The sequence below is a fragment of the Manacus candei genome, unplaced genomic scaffold (assembly GCF_025592945.1).
Source record: "Manacus candei isolate 608988 ecotype Guabito, Panama unplaced genomic scaffold, ASM2559294v1 h1tg000033l, whole genome shotgun sequence".
In the NCBI taxonomy this organism is placed as follows: Eukaryota; Metazoa; Chordata; class Aves; order Passeriformes; family Pipridae; genus Manacus; species Manacus candei.
The window spans coordinates 11065080-11082348 of NW_026138081.1; the positions used below are offsets into that span (position 1 = coordinate 11065080).

The following is a 17269-nucleotide window of genomic DNA, read 5'->3' on the forward strand; positions in this document are numbered from 1 at the left end:
AGCCCTCTTGAGGAAGAAAACCTTATTTACCCCCTGCATGCTTTTGGGTATAACTCTCAAATTAGTAAAGCACTTCTCTCTCAATTCCCTGTGCAAATTCAAGTTTTGTGCTACCAATTTAGATAAAATGAATTTTAATCTCACACATGTGCCATCTTCATATTGAAATTTTACTTCAGAACTGGAAAATACTTGCATATATTAGTTAATAGTAGCGCAAATAAACACCACTTCAGTAGCCAAACCAGTTCCTAACCTCTGCTGCTTTTCGTGTTGCTGAATGGCATTGCAGCAAGTCAGCTTAAACTGGTAGGAGAGAAGGCCACCTTAAACAACGGTTAAATACTTAATCTAAGAACTATCAGACTTTTCAGAAAGACTAACTGTATATTACCTGTGTCTAACACCCCCAGCTGATTGTGAGAGATGCTCTGATGTCATCACTTGAATTCAAGAAAGCTGAAGGTTAGCAATGAAAGTCAATTCCTCATATTACATGATATAACAGTTTTCAGAATTACCAGAGAAGTCTTAACAATTTTACTTTTCTAAATATATTTTTCTTCTTCAAAGTTAGAAGTAATTGATTATCAAAAGAATCCAGAGAAAACTAAGAAAGGAGATAGCCAGTTCTGAAACCTGGTAACAGTGCAGTGGCTCTGAGCATTACTGACACAAGCTTTGTTTCTCTCCACTAGCTGGCAGCTTTCTGGTTCCAGTGGGATGCTAAGGGAACTGCCACCATGTGGGAATGCTGGATGTTAGAAGCAAAACCTTAAACAACCTTGGCATTTGGTGGAGAAACAACACAGATGGGCATACTAGAGTAGCTTGCTCACAACAGCCCTTCGTTCCCTACAGCCTTTCATTCCCAGCAAAGAGCCTGGTATATTTTTAACCGTCTGGAGGATTTTTTTCCCAGGGATAATACACTTTGATAAGTTAGAAATAAAGTCTTGAGTACATCTATCACTGTAGCAAGACCCTTTTCCAGAGCTGCAAGTAGATGTTTTGCCTCAATTGCAGGAGAAGGGCTGATAGAAGTGAAGGCTGTATTTCTTTCCTGGTAGATACTTATGACTGTGGGGAGTTTATTTTATTTTATGAGATAAAAAGTCATGCTTTATACTTATTTATTAGCCACAGTCTTTGCTCTGTGCTGATGCTGCTAGAAACAGGAATGAAATTCAACTGAAGGCCCTGTATATAACTTTTAAATTTCTAGGTAGGGTACAGTATCTGGTTTATCTGGCACTTGCTGAGAGGTAGATCCTTTTTCTTAATGTACTTGCTAATGGAAGAAAAAACTGGTGGTTCAAGTTACGTGTGGGACATGTGACTTGAGAATGGGCTGATAAGTAAATTGCACCGATAAATTGATTTTGCTTGCTTATTAGCTGTTTTTCCATTTGCGCCAAATACCGATAGACGAAACAACAATGAAATACCCTTGGGACATTTAAGAACTATTTCAATTACAGCTACTGATGTAATAATAAATTCACATAAATTAGTCAAAAGAAAAATAAAATAATTGAATGTAATAGTTTAATGAAAGCCTAATGGAATAAAATGCGTTTGTCTTTCCTGGTTTCAGTTTACAGAAGTATTTATGTCCAGAACTCGGCAGAGTTTCATGTGACGTGCTGGGCCAGTGCTACAGACTGTCTTTCTCCAGCAGATCTTTTATTGGCTGCTTGTTCTTTGAAAGTGTATGCATAAACCTCTTGCAAAGGCAATGCTGAGAAAGAGGACAGCTGGGGTTATTTTCTCTATAAACCACAGATAAAATGTTCCACATTTCTATTTCAGACTGTAAACCAGATAGGGCTGTTCTTGAGTGTAAGTTTACCTTTACAGGAAATCCATTGTTTGGAAAGCTAATGGAGTCACCACACCCCTGTGAGCACACAGATGGGGCTCTCAGATAAGTTCTTGTTCTCAGTGAATACCTAGAAATTATCTGATAATGCTGTTGTTAAATTGCGATATTGAAAATCCTACTAGAAATGATAAATTTATTTACACAAATTTGTTGGGGTAGGCAACTTCATGTGAGAGAGGAAGCAAATTAACAAGTAAGAGTTTTAATGCCCAGTCCAATGGAAAGACAAATGATCAATCTGGAATAAATTACTGCAAATTAGCAAGAATCCCTAATTCAAGGGCCAGGATCTTAAAGCAAGAGAGTGACCTGGTGTACAAAACCGCTGGTAATGTAGTAGCTTTATTTATTTCCCTCTGGATATATACAAATCAAACACTAATCTGAAGAAACACTGTTGCACAGTCAAGTGTTCAATAAAAATTGCCACTTTCCCCTTCCCTCCTGTGGTAGAAACAGGACCTGAGTAAAGCTAGGAAATTCTCATGTCAAAATGTATTGATGATGAACAAGTGCATCTCCTTCGTAGAGGGAAATAGTGTCTAGAAGAAAGAATTAATACAGCTGTAACATACTATGCAAATAATGTGGATGCCAGCACCCTTCTGGGTGTCATGCATTCAGTTATGATAAAATAAATCTGAGTGAGGAAACCTTGAATATTGTAGCAATTAACATCTTAACAATAGCACATTAACATATTTAGAGGTTTGTATTCATTAGTCAGCTCTAGAAATGCTGTCTCTTCTAATGTTTTACAGTGGAAAAAGTGATGAGTTTGTCTCTCTGTAAAGATGTCTTAGCTTCTGCAGGAGTAAGAAGACTTCCTTCTGTCTTTTTGCCTCCAATATACAGCTAGACCAGAAATTCGGTTTCTGATTAGGTCCTACTGAAAGAGTAGACCGTATCTGATACATGTATCATCTTAAGGAAATTTGATTAGAAAACATAGTTGCAAAACTCAATTTGTTTATATGGCAGTTCTGAGGGTGTGAAAAATCTGATTTTTAAAGTCATATCCTCCCCTTGCTCCTTATAGAAATACTCTGGCTAAATACAAGTAGATTTTTAGAGGAAAAGCACACTCTCTTCACCAGCATAATCCTGACAAATTTGAAACTCTTACTCCAAAACTCAAAGCACTTGAAGGAAAAGGGACGGAGCTTTGGAAATGCTGGTCCAAATGGCTGACAGTTTGTGAAATCGAGTACTTCTGCTGTCAGCAACTGAAATGGGATCTTCATGTGGGAAGTGCTGAGCCAACTTCAGGTGACAATGTCCACATTGCAGCTCATCCAGCTTGTAATGCAAGTTGCATTGTTGGAGCAACGTTTACTGTGCATAGTTCTGGATAATCCAAATCACGATTTTTGGATAATTTGTTTTTTACTTACTTACCTGCAGGGACAAATGATTATGTTTACACAGCTGTACTACTTGTGGCTAAATTTAAAAAAAATATACCTGGAGAAGATCCTTTTGTCTTTGCATTTACTTTACTGTCTTTCCAATATTATGAAGGTATCATCTCTGTTCTCTTGAGATGCATAGACTGCTGCTGTGGTAGTAAAGCTGTTCCTGCTTCATTCCCCCAGAAGAGATACCACTGTGCAGCTATATTTTTCACATATCTACAGGCACCTTTGATGTTTAATGAACACCCACAATGTGATTTTTTGATTACATGACCCACCCAGCACATTTTAATAGTGTTTGCACTTCGTTCCTTCTGACCTTTAAGCCTTTGCTTGCAACAAAACCAGTGTGGACAGAAACAAACTGGTATGCCACATCAAATCCCACCAGAATTCAAAGTGAAACATTGTAAAAGTAGAAGTGTCAAGAGAAAATAAGTTTGCACTGATTTATATAAACACTTTATTCAAATGCTTTGGCTACAGATAAACAGTCCTTGTGCAATATTTGTTATGGTTTCACCTGCTTTAAGCTGGAAACTGAAAGTGTTTTGATAAATGGGACAGAAAAGTGTGTTAACTTGCTCTGCAGCTGCAACCACTTCTATATGTTATGCTGAAGCGCTATCTTACATCTTATAACAGCAATACATCTCAGTTACTCAGAAAATTTTGTTTTGTTTTGTTTTCCATGGAGGAAAAACCATTACCTTTTACTGCACTTACAGTGACTGGCTGCACTTGCTAGCATTTCCTGGAAAACGAGAAATAAATACAGGTTTTCTTGATATCTTTTAATGGACACAGATATAAGTCTTAGTTAAAATGTTTTAAAAAGTTTCTTATAACATCACTAGCTTGTGTATTTTTCAATTATTTACAGTTCTATTCTACCTGAAACTGAGACTTAACAAGTACAAGATCAGATTTCAAGTCATTGGAAAAAGCAGGAAAAACACTGAGGGCTAGAAAAGAAACGTTTGATGGACTCTTTAAAACATTCCTTAGAATTTAAGAAATTTGGTTTTGTATTAAAGGATTGGTAATTTTCTTAGATATTTTAAAAACAAGGTTTATTTAACATTGGCAGTTTCTGTAATTTCCCTGCTGACTGTGTCTTGAATTTCCTTTAACCCTTGTGGTATGTTTTCTGTAATTCTTATGTTATGGTTGCATTTCTGCAGTTTCCTGACTGGTACAGTGTCTGAGTACTCATAACATGTTGACTTCTATATGGAGGTTAAATTAACTGATTTAGAAGTTAGTACTCTTTCCCAGCTCTTCCTCTGTATTTAAGAGGGACAAAGATGTAACACCCTCCCACTCCAATTCCATTTTTTCAAATGTAATTTCTTCATTTGTTTGTTAAATATATGGATCTTGAGCTGTTTCTACCCATGCCTTATTCCTACTTCATATGACAAAATAAAGCTTGGATAAATTATGCTAGAAACTGTGTTGTTCTTTGTGGTCAGCACAGAGAAAAATGCCTGTAACCCCCTTCTGTTCTCATTTTAGTTTTAGTGGTACTTGAGTTCTACCATTTTACAGTGGTCTGCAACAGATAATATAGAATAGTTGGCGTGAAGTAAAGCCAGTTTGCAGCACCAAGCTGCATATGGAGGGATTCAGATAAGTGTGTGCTTTAACTCTGGCATCACCTAGAGAATTGGGTATCTGTATAAGTGAAGCATTTCCAAGATACAGTTGTACTGCAATAAATAAAAAGTGCTCAGGAAACCTAAGGTAACCATACCCCAAAACTGACACTTTTTTTAAAGAAGCATTTTTTTAACATGCTTTCCAGCTCTGGGGATTCTTCCTTTCAAGCTTACTTTTACTAGTATGATAGCTAAATCTGAATTTGCTTCTAAAGTTTTTGAGACCACTAGACAACTGGGATGAGGATGCATTTCATATAAAGGGATAAGGATTCTAGAAGTCAGGTATTTTTTGGGGAGTTGTTGGTATCCATTAAGACTGCTTTGTGGCTGTGGGTTCAGAGACAGTGAAAAACAGGAGACAGCTAGCACCGCATAGAGAAAGAAAACATTCACAAAAGTAGAATTTTATTTACAGTGATATTTAAGTGTGGACTCCAGTATGTGTTCATGTATTTGAGGGAAAACTTAAACTACCTTTATATTTCATTTTAACTCAAGTTGCTACTCAGAGAAACTTCTGAGACAGGTGGCAGGATATCTCATCAAAGAGAAACTAGAGTTACCCTGCTGAGATTCCACCTGCTTTGTAAAAGTGCTATCACTTTCTTGCCAAACCAGAAAAATTAGCTGACTCCAGCAGATTTTGAGTCTGTATCAGGTAAAGTGATTCATTAGGTTGTGAGATTAAGCATTAGAAAACATACACTGGACAACTGAAACTAGAATGTTCCACCTTAAAATTCTTTAGGATAATTGATTTCCTAACTATAGTAGGGAAAAAGTGTCCGATATTCTACTGAAAATTTCCCTTCTCAAGGGTTTCAGAGCATCAACAAGACTCTGACCCTTGGTCACGTGACGAAGGAGTTGTTGGAGTCACAAGTGGGGTTCCATACCTAACAACGAGCTTTTTGTGGTGAAAATAAAATTAGCTACTGGCCTTTCAGTCTGATTTGGGAAATGTACTTTTAAATGTATATACCTGCTGCATTCAGCATTTGTAACAAGTTAGCGCTCTATAACAGCACTTCCCTCGGTAGCTTTTCATCTTTCTCCCTAGCAATTTAATTTTCTTTCTCCTATTATGTCATGGCTTAGCACTGCTCAGGTCAACAATTCCTCAAAATAAAAATGAGGCTGATAGCAGTAGCTGCTATAGCATGGTTAGAACTAAAATACAAATAAAAATAACACATAACCATACAAGTTATGTGCAGATTGATCACATTTCATCCACTGGTATCTCCAGTGGATACTAGGTCTAGTACTGTGTCGTTTTCTTTGATTTAAGATAATATGCCTATAGCACATGGGCTTGTAGAATATCATGGGCTTGAAAGCAAGTAAACCAGTGGTAGTTTCCTCATTGCATTAAGCAATCACTTAAAATGCATTTAATTTCACACCATTACAGTGTTACAACTGAAATCATCACAAGTGTACTAATGAAATAGCCTATTTTTTTTGGCCTGATTTTTTTCAGTTTGCAAACATTGCATCTCAGAAGGAAGCCCCCATCCTGGAAACATTCAACATCAGGTTGAACAGGTCTGGTTGAAGATGTCCAGGGGGTTTGGATTAGATGACCTTTAAAGGCCCCTTCCAACACAATTCTTGACAATGATTGGTAATCTGCTTATGATCTCAATTTCTAAACTAATCTGTAGTATTGTCAGTTAGGAATCGAAACCTTAGGGAAAAAAGATATATTAATTATTTTTGAATTTTCAGATCTCTCTGGAAGGTTGCTATTGGCATTTAATATTATAATTCTTCTTTCTGCCCCCCAGACAATGCTGGCAGCAGTTGTGCCCCAAGCTCCACGTTAGCACACAGCTGACCCCTAACATATGAAGTCAAAAAAGAAATACCAAGACACACTTGCAGAGACCTTACAAGCATGTTTGTGAATGTTTACTCGTTCTGGGGAAAACAAAACAAAACAAAACAAAAAACAAGAAGAGGGATTGTGGAACAAACTAGAGATGACAAGTGTGAACAAATACATGACAGAGCACCAATATGCAGGACAGCTCTTCTGAGCCTAGGAGAGGGTGCAAGAAGGATGTGCTAGTTACAAAACATCCATCCTTACCATCTCTGGCTTTCACAGAAACCACAGTATCCTGAAACATACTCCTACTGCAATTCCCACTGCACATGCTGCCTTCCCATCTCTGCCATTCCCAAGCACGCCGAAACATTCCCATTACAAACTTTGGAAATGTATATAGCTTTCCCATGTGAATGTTTATGAAACGATAGTTACATTAAATGCCCTGAAATTCTGCATCTACCCGAATTTACCTCTTTATGTGCTCTTTCAGGAAGGGTTTTGGTAAGCCACAGAAGCAGAACAAGTTGTATGTGCTCAAGTAGCAGTCAGTCCCAGGTGCTTAGAGCGGACCTCTCCCAAGTCGTGCTGTCACCCAGCAGACAGAGAGCACTCCTTTTACTCTCACAATACTTTTTTGGTGAGATTTCTGTCCTTTGTAGAGATCTTCACATTAAGAACACCGAGCCATACCGAGCCGGTTCCCCGGGCACGATGCACCGGCGCTGCGGGCGGGGACCAGCCTGTTGCGGCAGCAGCGCTGCCGGGGGCTCCGGGCGGCGCCGCCGAGCTCAGGGGGCTGCGGCCGGCCCTGCCAGCCGGCACGGCACCGCCGCCGGCAATAACGCGGCCCCGGGGAGGAGACGTCTCCCCGGAGGGCCCAAACGGCAGATCAGGGGAGCCCCGCAACGCCCCTCCCAGCGCCCCATCCCCTCCGCGCTCCCCCGCAGGAGGAAGGACCGCAGCGGCGGTTCAGCCAGGCGCTGCTCCCCACTCACTCGCACCCATCGCCGGGCTGAACGCGGCCGCTCCCGCTCCCGCTCCCCCCTCCCGCGGGCTCCCGCCGCCCTGCGGCCCCGCGCCCGGCAGGGAAAGCCCGGTGCAGGGATGCAGGGACGCCGCCGCCGTCCCGCCCGGCCGCTCCCGGGATGGGAGGTTCGCGGGAGGAGGCGGCGGGGGGGGCTGGAGGAGCGGCCGTGGCACTCCAGGGCGCGCATGCGCGCTCCGGCGCTCCGTGACGGGGGCGCTCCCGCAGCAGCGGGGCCGGGCTCGCGCTCCCATAGGCTGCTTCCCCCGGCAGGCGCGCGCCCGCGGCGCGGCTCTCCCCGGCGCGCTCGCGGGGGCGCGCGCTGCCCCGGCCGTGCGCCGCTGTCACCGCGGTGCCCGCGCGCCGCTCCCCGCCCTCGGCGCGCGCCCTGCCCGCGCCCCGTCCCCGCCGCCCGCTCCGCTCCGCGCCGGCGGGTTCCTGCTTCCGTCTCCTCCCCGCCGAGCGCCCCCGCCCTCCACGCCGCTCCCCCCGCCCGCCCCGCCGACTCCCCACGCCCGGCACCCTCGGCAGCGGCAAAGCGGGCTTCGCCAGCGGCGCCGGCACTCGGGTAAGGGGATGCGGGGGCTGAGCGTGAGCCGCGGCGGCGGCGAAGCAGGTACCGAGGCGAGACGGGGCTGCTCCGGGTGCGCTCCCCATCCCTCCCCCGGGCCTGGCGCCGCCGCTTTTGCGACTCCGGCGCTGCTCAGCAACGGGCGCCGCCGCCGGGGTGATGATGGCGGGGAGGGGGCCGGTCCCTGCCGTGTACCGGGGTCCCCGTGGGCTCCCTCACCTGAGGGTCGCTAGTGGGGCCTGGGGCCACCGGAGAGCGCGGCGGAGGAAGGGGAGGCCGGGGCTCGGCGGGCGGCCGGGGCATCACCGTGGGCAGCGGGGCCGGGCCGGGCCCAGGAGGGAGATGCGTGCGAGCCCCGGGCGGCGGCGTTGCCCCGGGGCGGGCGTGGGCAGCGCGGGTCGGGCAGCGCGGCCGCCGCCGTCCCGTGCGCCACGGCCGCAGGGCGCGGGAGGCGGCCTCCAACTTTCCTTGTCCCGGGAACTGCGGCCGCCCCGGGGGGACGCCTGGTTTTGGCAGAGAGAAATAAACGGGAAACGTGGGCTTTGTAGACAGACCTCACGCTCTAGGGCCGCCTGGTAGCTCGAGGAAGTGCTTGTGTGACAAGGATGCAGAGCCATCGGTTGTTGCTTGGAGCTTTTCCCACGGCGACCTTTACCGTATTTCGGCACAACTAGCTGCTTTGGTCATGGATTCTGTTACCGATAAGGCTCTGGCGATTTTACCTCTAGGCGGGTTTGTGCTTGATGTATTCTCAGGTCTTTCACTCGCCTGTGCAAGTGTGCGCACACTGTGTTCTTCTTGACGCTCTCCAAAGACCAGGCTGTGACCCCCTGCTTTCAGAAGCTTTTGGTTGAGGGTATAGGAATAGACAGGAACTATAATGCCGTGGTGCAGGTTGTACCAAGAAGCCTATGGGCAAAGACATCAGCTGCAAAATTGCTTTTTGAAAGACTAACTTCCTCGGGGCAGTACCTGCTGTCCTTGTGTCCTCAATGCACACACGGTACACCACGATCCACATGGATGTGGAAAGCAACCATGTGTTCACAGCATTCTTCACCTGTGATCTTGCATTAGTGCTTAGTGCCTTTTTATTTTTTTGCCCGTGTTTGCATACTGAAACACACACAGCTGCTGAAAAGTGTATGTTTCGGTATACATGTTACATATACGCACACATACTCTTTCTACCCTGAAATGCAGTATCTTAATGTCTAGGCCTGAAAGCTAACGGAGTAAATACTTCTGGAAGAGTGCGTAAGCATGAAAAGGTTTGATTTTATAGCATTAATCTTGTTTCATTTTCCAAGTAATTCTCCACTGTAAATTGTCAAAAACTTAAGAAAAGTCTGAACTGCAAAAGCAAATAAATGTCCAATATAGCCTGTGCTGCTGGTGCTTGGGGTGGTTTTACAGGTGACTGTTACAATTCCTTCCATTATTAAAGAAAACTAGTTATTAGGAGTTGGTGACTATGCTTTGATGTATTTCCAGTAGTGTCTGTTTCTCCGGTTCTTACAGGTATGCTTGCTGCCAAGTTTTGTTTTTATTGATACTTGTTAGGGTTTCATATGTATATGTACCTTATACTGGCAGACTAGCATATTGCAAAGTTTGCATACTTGCCCAACAACATGTAATAAGACAAACTTTTTCAGAGTAGAAAGTATAATTAATTATTCATACTTTCTGAGTGAGCAGTTCAACAATGAGGGAAAGACAGCAATCAACTTGGAGTGTTGAATCAGTCAAATTCACTCTTTCAGTTATGTAGCTGTCAGGACATTTGACAACTGGGAAATACAGAAGGTCAGTTAGAAGTTGTAGCTTTCTTTACCGTTTGGTCTTGTGTCTTTATTTGTTTAAAATTTTGGCAGTCTTATTGGCTGAACAACTGAAAAAGATTAATTCTAGATAACACGAGAACAAGAAAAATGTTAGCTCTACTTGCTGAAGTAGAAATGGAACTGGTTCAGCTTAAGTGGATTAGTAAAGGTAGTACTAAACCATGTAGGGGCTTCCTTTTGGTTTGGCGTTTGTGGTTTGTGATCACTTTATTGGGACTGCAAATAGAGACTCAATTGTGTAAGTGAATGTTTAAGTATTAAAAATAGTACACGCAATTCATAGTGTAAAAATTGTATTTTTGGTCCATTCCTGTCTTTCTGTGGCTGTATGGAATTGGTGCTTTATCTATTAGATCTTTTCTAAACCAAATGATTTTCCCAGGCTTGGAATCTATGTACAGTAAAAAAAAAAAAAAAAGATAATTTTATATATAGTTTCTCTGATCAGTCTGTTAATTGACATTTAAGTGGATAAAAATGAAGAAGGTTTGGATTTGAGCATTTATATCTTGTTGCAGAGCCAGAATGAAAATAAGAAGTCATTACTATAATCTTAGACTGGTCTGGAGGGGGAGCTAGTGTCAAAGCAAAATATGACAGGTTTTTTCTGGACTCATTCAAAAGCTTGTTGTTTGGTCATAGAATATGCTACTAATACAATAAGGAAAACAAATGCATGCATGTTATGTATGATTGCATTAATATGCATCTCTTGTATGATGAATATAACCTGCAAGTGAAGTGATATGTGTGTTTTTCAGGGAAATAGTGTGTGTTTTGCTATTGTGCAACATAAACCGTATTCAAAGAACTTTGAAGTTGCAAGGTCAAGCTCTTATAAATCATGACATGCCAAAATTAGAGATTCTTGTAAGAGCTGTAATTTGGCCTGTAAATGTAGGGTTAAATGCTACTTTTCCCTACAATGTTTCTTCTGGTATATAGCTTAGAATGGCATAGATTGTGTTCAGTATTCAATTTTGAATCCTTTTTCTTGGTATCAAATGAAGTGTGGCCTTACTATTTGGTTATGCGCTGTTCATGCTATACCTTCTTAATTTCCTCTTCTGCTGTTTCATTACCTTTAGTCTCTAGTGCCTGCATGTTTCACTAGTAATATTTTCACAGAAATCCCTGGAGATATATATAATATCACGCTGAATGTCCAATTTAGGGCCTTTATGATATGATTTTTCAAAATAATCTATCAGTGTTTTAATGATTTGTGTGTTCTAATATGTTTTCCCTTACAGGTTTAATTTACTAACAATAACCTGGCTTTTCTTTGTTGTTTTTAATGGACCCTTCAACAGGGATCCATGAGTCCATATCTAGAAAAGACCTCACTGCTTCATTTGTAGTATGGTGTGTGTTGATTTAGACTGCAAGTATAAATACTTAGATCTGTTGCAACGTTAACCACAAGCTACTAAGGCCATATTTTTGATGAAGAATGGATTGGTCATTAAAAGTTTGTTGATTTTTTTTATATATTTTCTCTCTTTTTCTTTTAAAGATCAATTGTGTGCAAGAAACAAGAAGAAAATACAATTCTCCAGGACAATAGTAATTTCCTCTGTTTTCCTGCAGTACCTGTCTTATTAACAGTGCACATGCCAACATTTGCAGTGCCTATGGCACTTCTTTCATATAGGGTTGTTATTTCAATTTTTTTTAACATTTTGCTCAGGATCATAGCAAGAGTATCTTGGGCACAAGGGCACAGAGAACAAGATCAAATAATCTTTAATTTTTGTGGTATGACTCTATTTTTTTAAATGAAGGATTATGTTTTTGATACTTGTTTTAAAAAAAATTCTTTGTACATAAACAAAGTGTTCAACACACTAGATGAAAAAAGAAAAAAAAGGTCAGCAACCCTGATGGACAGGGGGAAACCTTCTGTCATGTGGGATTGCATATATAAGACTAATATGTCTAATAGCGTGTCTTTAGAAATGCTGAAGTTTGTATATTTTGCCATGAGACTTTTACTACTTGAGCTAGCAGAGAATGTGGTACTAGTAATTTATATTTTATCTGTGGTCCAAATGATGTCATCTGCGAATGGTTTTCTGAGATTTTTAAGTGTTTCATAGTAGTGATAAAACTCTGGAATCTTCAGTTCTATTCCAGTGAGCATATTCTGTTGGATGCTGATTTTTCTGCTTATTCCTTGTGTGATATCTTCCTGTCCCAATCTTTTTTGTCCTATTCTGAAATTTTTGTCACAATCCTATTTTTCCAATGTAAACAGTTTGTTTCTTGCTAAAGAGCTTCTTGTCTGAGATCCAGAACTGCTGTGTGGGGAGATTTTGCCTAATAAATTGTTTATCCCAGTGTTCTTTGCTTTCCAGCTATTCACACTCCTGTCTTCTGGTCTCAGGTTTCTGTCCACTATCCTCAGTTTCACATTCAGTTCTCCATAATAACTAGGATCTATACTCTCTATGTTCTGCATTTCCACTGGCTCCATTTGAATTTGTTTTTTCATTTCCTACCTGTTTTCTTACCTGTCTAAGACTTGGTCTGTATCCTAAATTCAAGATTGTGTTCACCGTGTCAACTGTACCAGCTTTTTCCCACATTGCAGTTCTTTCTTCAGTCAGATTCTATTGGTTCCTCTCTTTTCCACCCTTTTGTTCACATGGATGGCTTACCTTTTCATACTTGCTCTGTCCAGCAGGGATTCACCGAGAATAAATTTAGATGCCATTGATTCATCCTGATAGTCAGGAAAACAAGCAGGCCTATCAAGAGACGTGGTTGGCTTAACAGGGAACTCATGTCTGAGCTGCAGTGCAAAAGTGGGATATATGAGCAGTGGCAGCGGGGACAGACTACAAAGGAGAAATTTAGAAAAATTGTCCTGTTATGTAGGGATGACATCAAGGGAGCCAATGCTCACCTAGAGATGACACTTGCAAGGGAGGTCAAGGGCAGCAAGAAGAGTTTCTTCTAGTACTTCAGTAGTAAAAAATAGGACAAGTGAAATATGAGCTTCTTTTAGAGTGTGGTGTGTCATTTAGTGACAGTGGACACAGAGAAGGCTGAGGTACTCAGTACCCTCTGTTCCTTAGTGAGTCTTCACCAGCAAGGTCTCCCAGGCCTCTGTGCTTAGTAGCAGCGTTTGAGGAGACCAGCTACCAGCAGTGGCTGAAGGTTCAGTCGGGAATTACTGAGAGAACTCAAATCATACAAGCGCATGTGGCCAGATGAACTGTGACTGAGGAGGTTGATAGAGCTGGCCAGAGTCACAGTGAGGTCCTTCCCCATCATCTTTGAAACGTCTTGGATACCAGAAGAACCTCCTAATGGCTGAACAAAGGCATGTGTTGCACCCTTCAAAAAAGGCCAAAATACAGTCCAAAGAGCTACAAAGCTAGCTAACTTCCTTTTTGTCTCTGGGAAAATAAGGGCATGGGTATTTTTGGAATACATTTCTGGGCACAAGAAGGAAGTGAATAGGAACAATAGACATGGGCTTATCAAATGTAAATCATGAATGACTAGGCTGATTGCCTTCTACCGTAAAATGTTTGAATGTTTGTATGAGGGAAAAACAGTGGATTTCATTTACCTTGACTTTAGCAAGACTTTCAACTGTGTCTCCAACAATATTCTGGAATCCAGATTTGGACATTACAGGTTGAGTGGATAGAGAACTGGATGAGTAAAAGACTGGTTGGGTGGATGGACTCATAAATAAATGCCACATAGGGAGGTTGGTAGCAAGTGGGGTCCTGGGAAGGTGATACAGTGTACTCTTGTGCTTGCAGATGACATCAAATTGGGGGGAATAGTTGATATGCATGAGGATGCACTAAGAGGGACTTTGTCACTGTGAACACAAGGCCCGTCTGGAGCTTTATTCAAGAACAAATGCGGAGTCCTACGCCTGGGAAAGAAGAGCACCTTGCAGTGATACAGGCTGGCAAGCAACTCTGCTCGAGAAACCTGGAGTCCTGGTAGACAGCACTCTGAGCATGGGTCAGCAGCAGCATGCTGCTGCAGAATTATGGAATGGTTTGAGTTGGAAGGGATGTTAAAGATCGTTTAGTTCCAACCCCCCTGCCATGGGCAGGGACACCTTTCACTAGACCAGGTTACTCAAAGCCCCATCCAACCTGGCCTTGAAGACTTCCAGGCATGGGGCATCTAAAACCTCTTTGGGCAACCTGCTGCAGTGTCTCACCACTCTCACAGTAAAATATGTTTTCATAATATCTTTTCTAAACCTTCCCTCTTTCAGCTGAAGGTCATTCCTCCTTGTCCTATTACTACATGCATTTGTCATAAGTCCCTCTCCAGCTCTCCTTTAGATCCTGGAGGGTGCTGTAAGATTTCACAGGAGTCTTCTCTTCTCTTGTCTTCCTCAAGCTGAACAACCCTGACTCACAGCCTAAAGAAAAGGAGGGCAACAACATCCTGGACTCTGTTAGAAGAATATAGCCAGTAGATGGAGGGAAGTGGTTATCCTTCTCTATTTGGTGCTCATTAGACCACATCTAGAGTACTGTGCCCAGTTTTATGACTCTCAATACAGGAAAGACTGATAAAAAGAAGTGAAGATGGTGGAGGGCTACCAAGATAATCAGAGAGCTGGAACACTTGCCTTGTGAGGAGAGGCTGAGAGAGAGAGCTGGAGAAGAGGTGGCTAAAGTGAGATCTAACAGCAACCTGCTGGTGTTTTTGACGACATCACTGAGAAGATGGAGTCAGGCTCTTTATTGAGATGTGTGGTGTGAGGACATGAGGCAGTATTGATACATTGAAATAAAGAAGGTTCAGACTGGATATAAGGAAAAACTTTCTCTTCATGAGTGTAGTCAAGCTGTATAGGAGGTTGCTCTGAGAAGCTGTGAGATTTTCAAGACCCAAATGGGTAAAGCTCAGCAACCTGTTCAGATCTCATAGCTGACTTTGAGCAGGAGGTTAGACTAGGGAACATGTGGAGGTCCCTTCTAACCTGTATTATCCAGTGATAATACAACTATGGATGTTTAGCTTCTAGAAGCTTACATTGGAATGGAATCAGTACAGACAGAATATGTAGGTGGTTCAGCTGCAACATATCAAAACAAAATCAGTGACACTAACATTACAGTGAGCTTGACAAAAGTGTCATTTGTATGTCAGGATAAGTGTTTTGCTGTCTCTTAGAAAGATGCATGTGGAACTTAAAGCATGCAAGTGATTAATGTTTTTAAAGAAAAAATAGCCTTTTGTAATGAGGCAAAAGTGTAGTTTTCTGTAGCTTTCCTTGGAAAGGGGAAAAATATGTGTTGCATACAATGGAAACTTTGAAGTAGCTCAGCTTTGACATGGACATCTGGCACAGAAGAGGTCATCTTGAAAAGCCTTTGGCAAGTTAAAAGAAACAAAAATGAAGCTTCTACAAGGAAGTATCTGTCAACCTTAAAAATAGGTGATCTCTCTTGGTCATTTGTCATGATAAGTATGTAAATTCATATTATGTAGCTTATAATGCATCATTTTAACGTGGTGATTTTCTGACAGTATGTTAAATCAATTGCAATCAATTCTGATTCTCCCCCCACCCCCAAACATTATACACACTCACATGATTATTGTTTCTTCCTGTTTTTTTCTCTTCTCTCTCCCTCTGTCCCCTATCACATTTTCAGGGTGAGGTTGGGGAATAAATAAAGGAAGAGAAGCAGTCCTCAGATGCAAGGAGCTCAGTAACCGTTTTGGAAAGCTTTTGGCTAAAAGTCTTCAAATCAGAAAAGTTGTGTGTAGCAAAGAACTACTGTTAAATAACAGGCTGGGTGCATATATATATATGCACACACACACACACACATATATATATATATATATATACATACTCACATATATATTTTTAGAATTTATTTTTCTGTTTTGTTATTCAAGGATGAGATGTTACAGGAGGAATGATTTTTTCCTGAGGTTTTTGCCTCTTTATTTGTGTTTGCTAACCTGTAGTCTTTAGGTATCCTCCCAAAAAAAGTGGTGATTTCTGTAGCAAAGCATAGTTTCCAGCGAATCAACCATTTAACTTAGCTCCTTCAAATATTAGATATTAATAAAACATAATTTACATAACTTATTTTCAGAATATATAATACATAAAAAATAAAATGAAACACTTTAACTGTTGGTAATTCTAGAATTTGATGAAGTTTGTGCTGCTACAATTTCTTTGTGGTAGCAATATTAATTCTGAATGTAAATGCTTTTTAGGAGTCTGCTTTCATTATATGTTTGCTTCATAACTTTGTAGTAGTAAGATGAAATAATTTTCTGTAATGTTATGGTATTTCTTTTGTGAGACAGTTAATAGCAATGAGTATCACCATGACATTATTAATTCTGCAAGCTGAAGACTCTTTTTAGAAGCTTGTGGAACATTGCTTTGAATATCTTCTGGACATTAATTTTGGGTTGCTGTGAGTTAAGCTCTTTCTTCAAAGCATTGCTATTACAAAAGATTTTCTAAAAGAACAGTAGGAATTCTGTTCCAATAACCTCCCAATGTTCATCTTTAGTTTATTATATTATTTATGTTAAACTTAACTGTAATTTGTTTAGAACTTGCACAGTGACATAGTAACTTTTCAAGGTAAGTCTGATTTGTATGGGTACCAACAAACTTGTTAAGCTTTTTGGAGTTTATTTCTTTTGGAGTTGTCTATGTGCATGTATGTAATAAATATTTAAGTATTTGTCCAATATGCTGTTTATTGAACAGTTCATAAAACTTTTTATTTTTAATTTCTTTAAATTATTAGTTTATTCAATTACAAACATTTCTTCCTTAAACACTTTGCCTCTAGGGAGATTTCTGTTGACCAAATGTCAAGATATGAGCTTTCAGATTGCCTGTGATTTTTGTTTTTAGCTCTGTGCCTCTATTTATGATGATAAAATACATAATATACCTGAAATATGTATACAGGTTTCTGATATGCTGTACTTAGCTGACGTCTGGTCTCTTTTTGGGTGTTTGCTAAATAACTTCCTGTGTTTGACAATCAGTAT

The 17269-nt window shown here is 41.3% G+C and overlaps 1 protein-coding gene across 7 annotated transcripts in view; it reads left to right on the plus strand.

Moving 5' to 3' along the window:
- The first annotated feature begins 7947 nt into the window (after window positions 1-7947).
- The window catches only part of FUT8 (fucosyltransferase 8), a 103390-nt gene continuing 94068 nt past the window's right edge, over window positions 7948-17269 (plus strand). For 4 of the 7 annotated variants that reach the window (XM_051792068.1, XM_051792069.1, XM_051792067.1 and 1 more), the window contains exon 1: window positions 7960-8393. The gene's annotated coding sequence lies outside the window, so the exon portion shown is untranslated. Of the gene's footprint in view, window positions 8394-17269 lie in introns of all 7 variants that reach the window. The other 3 variants (XM_051792072.1, XM_051792070.1, XM_051792074.1) reach the window with 2 other exon arrangements.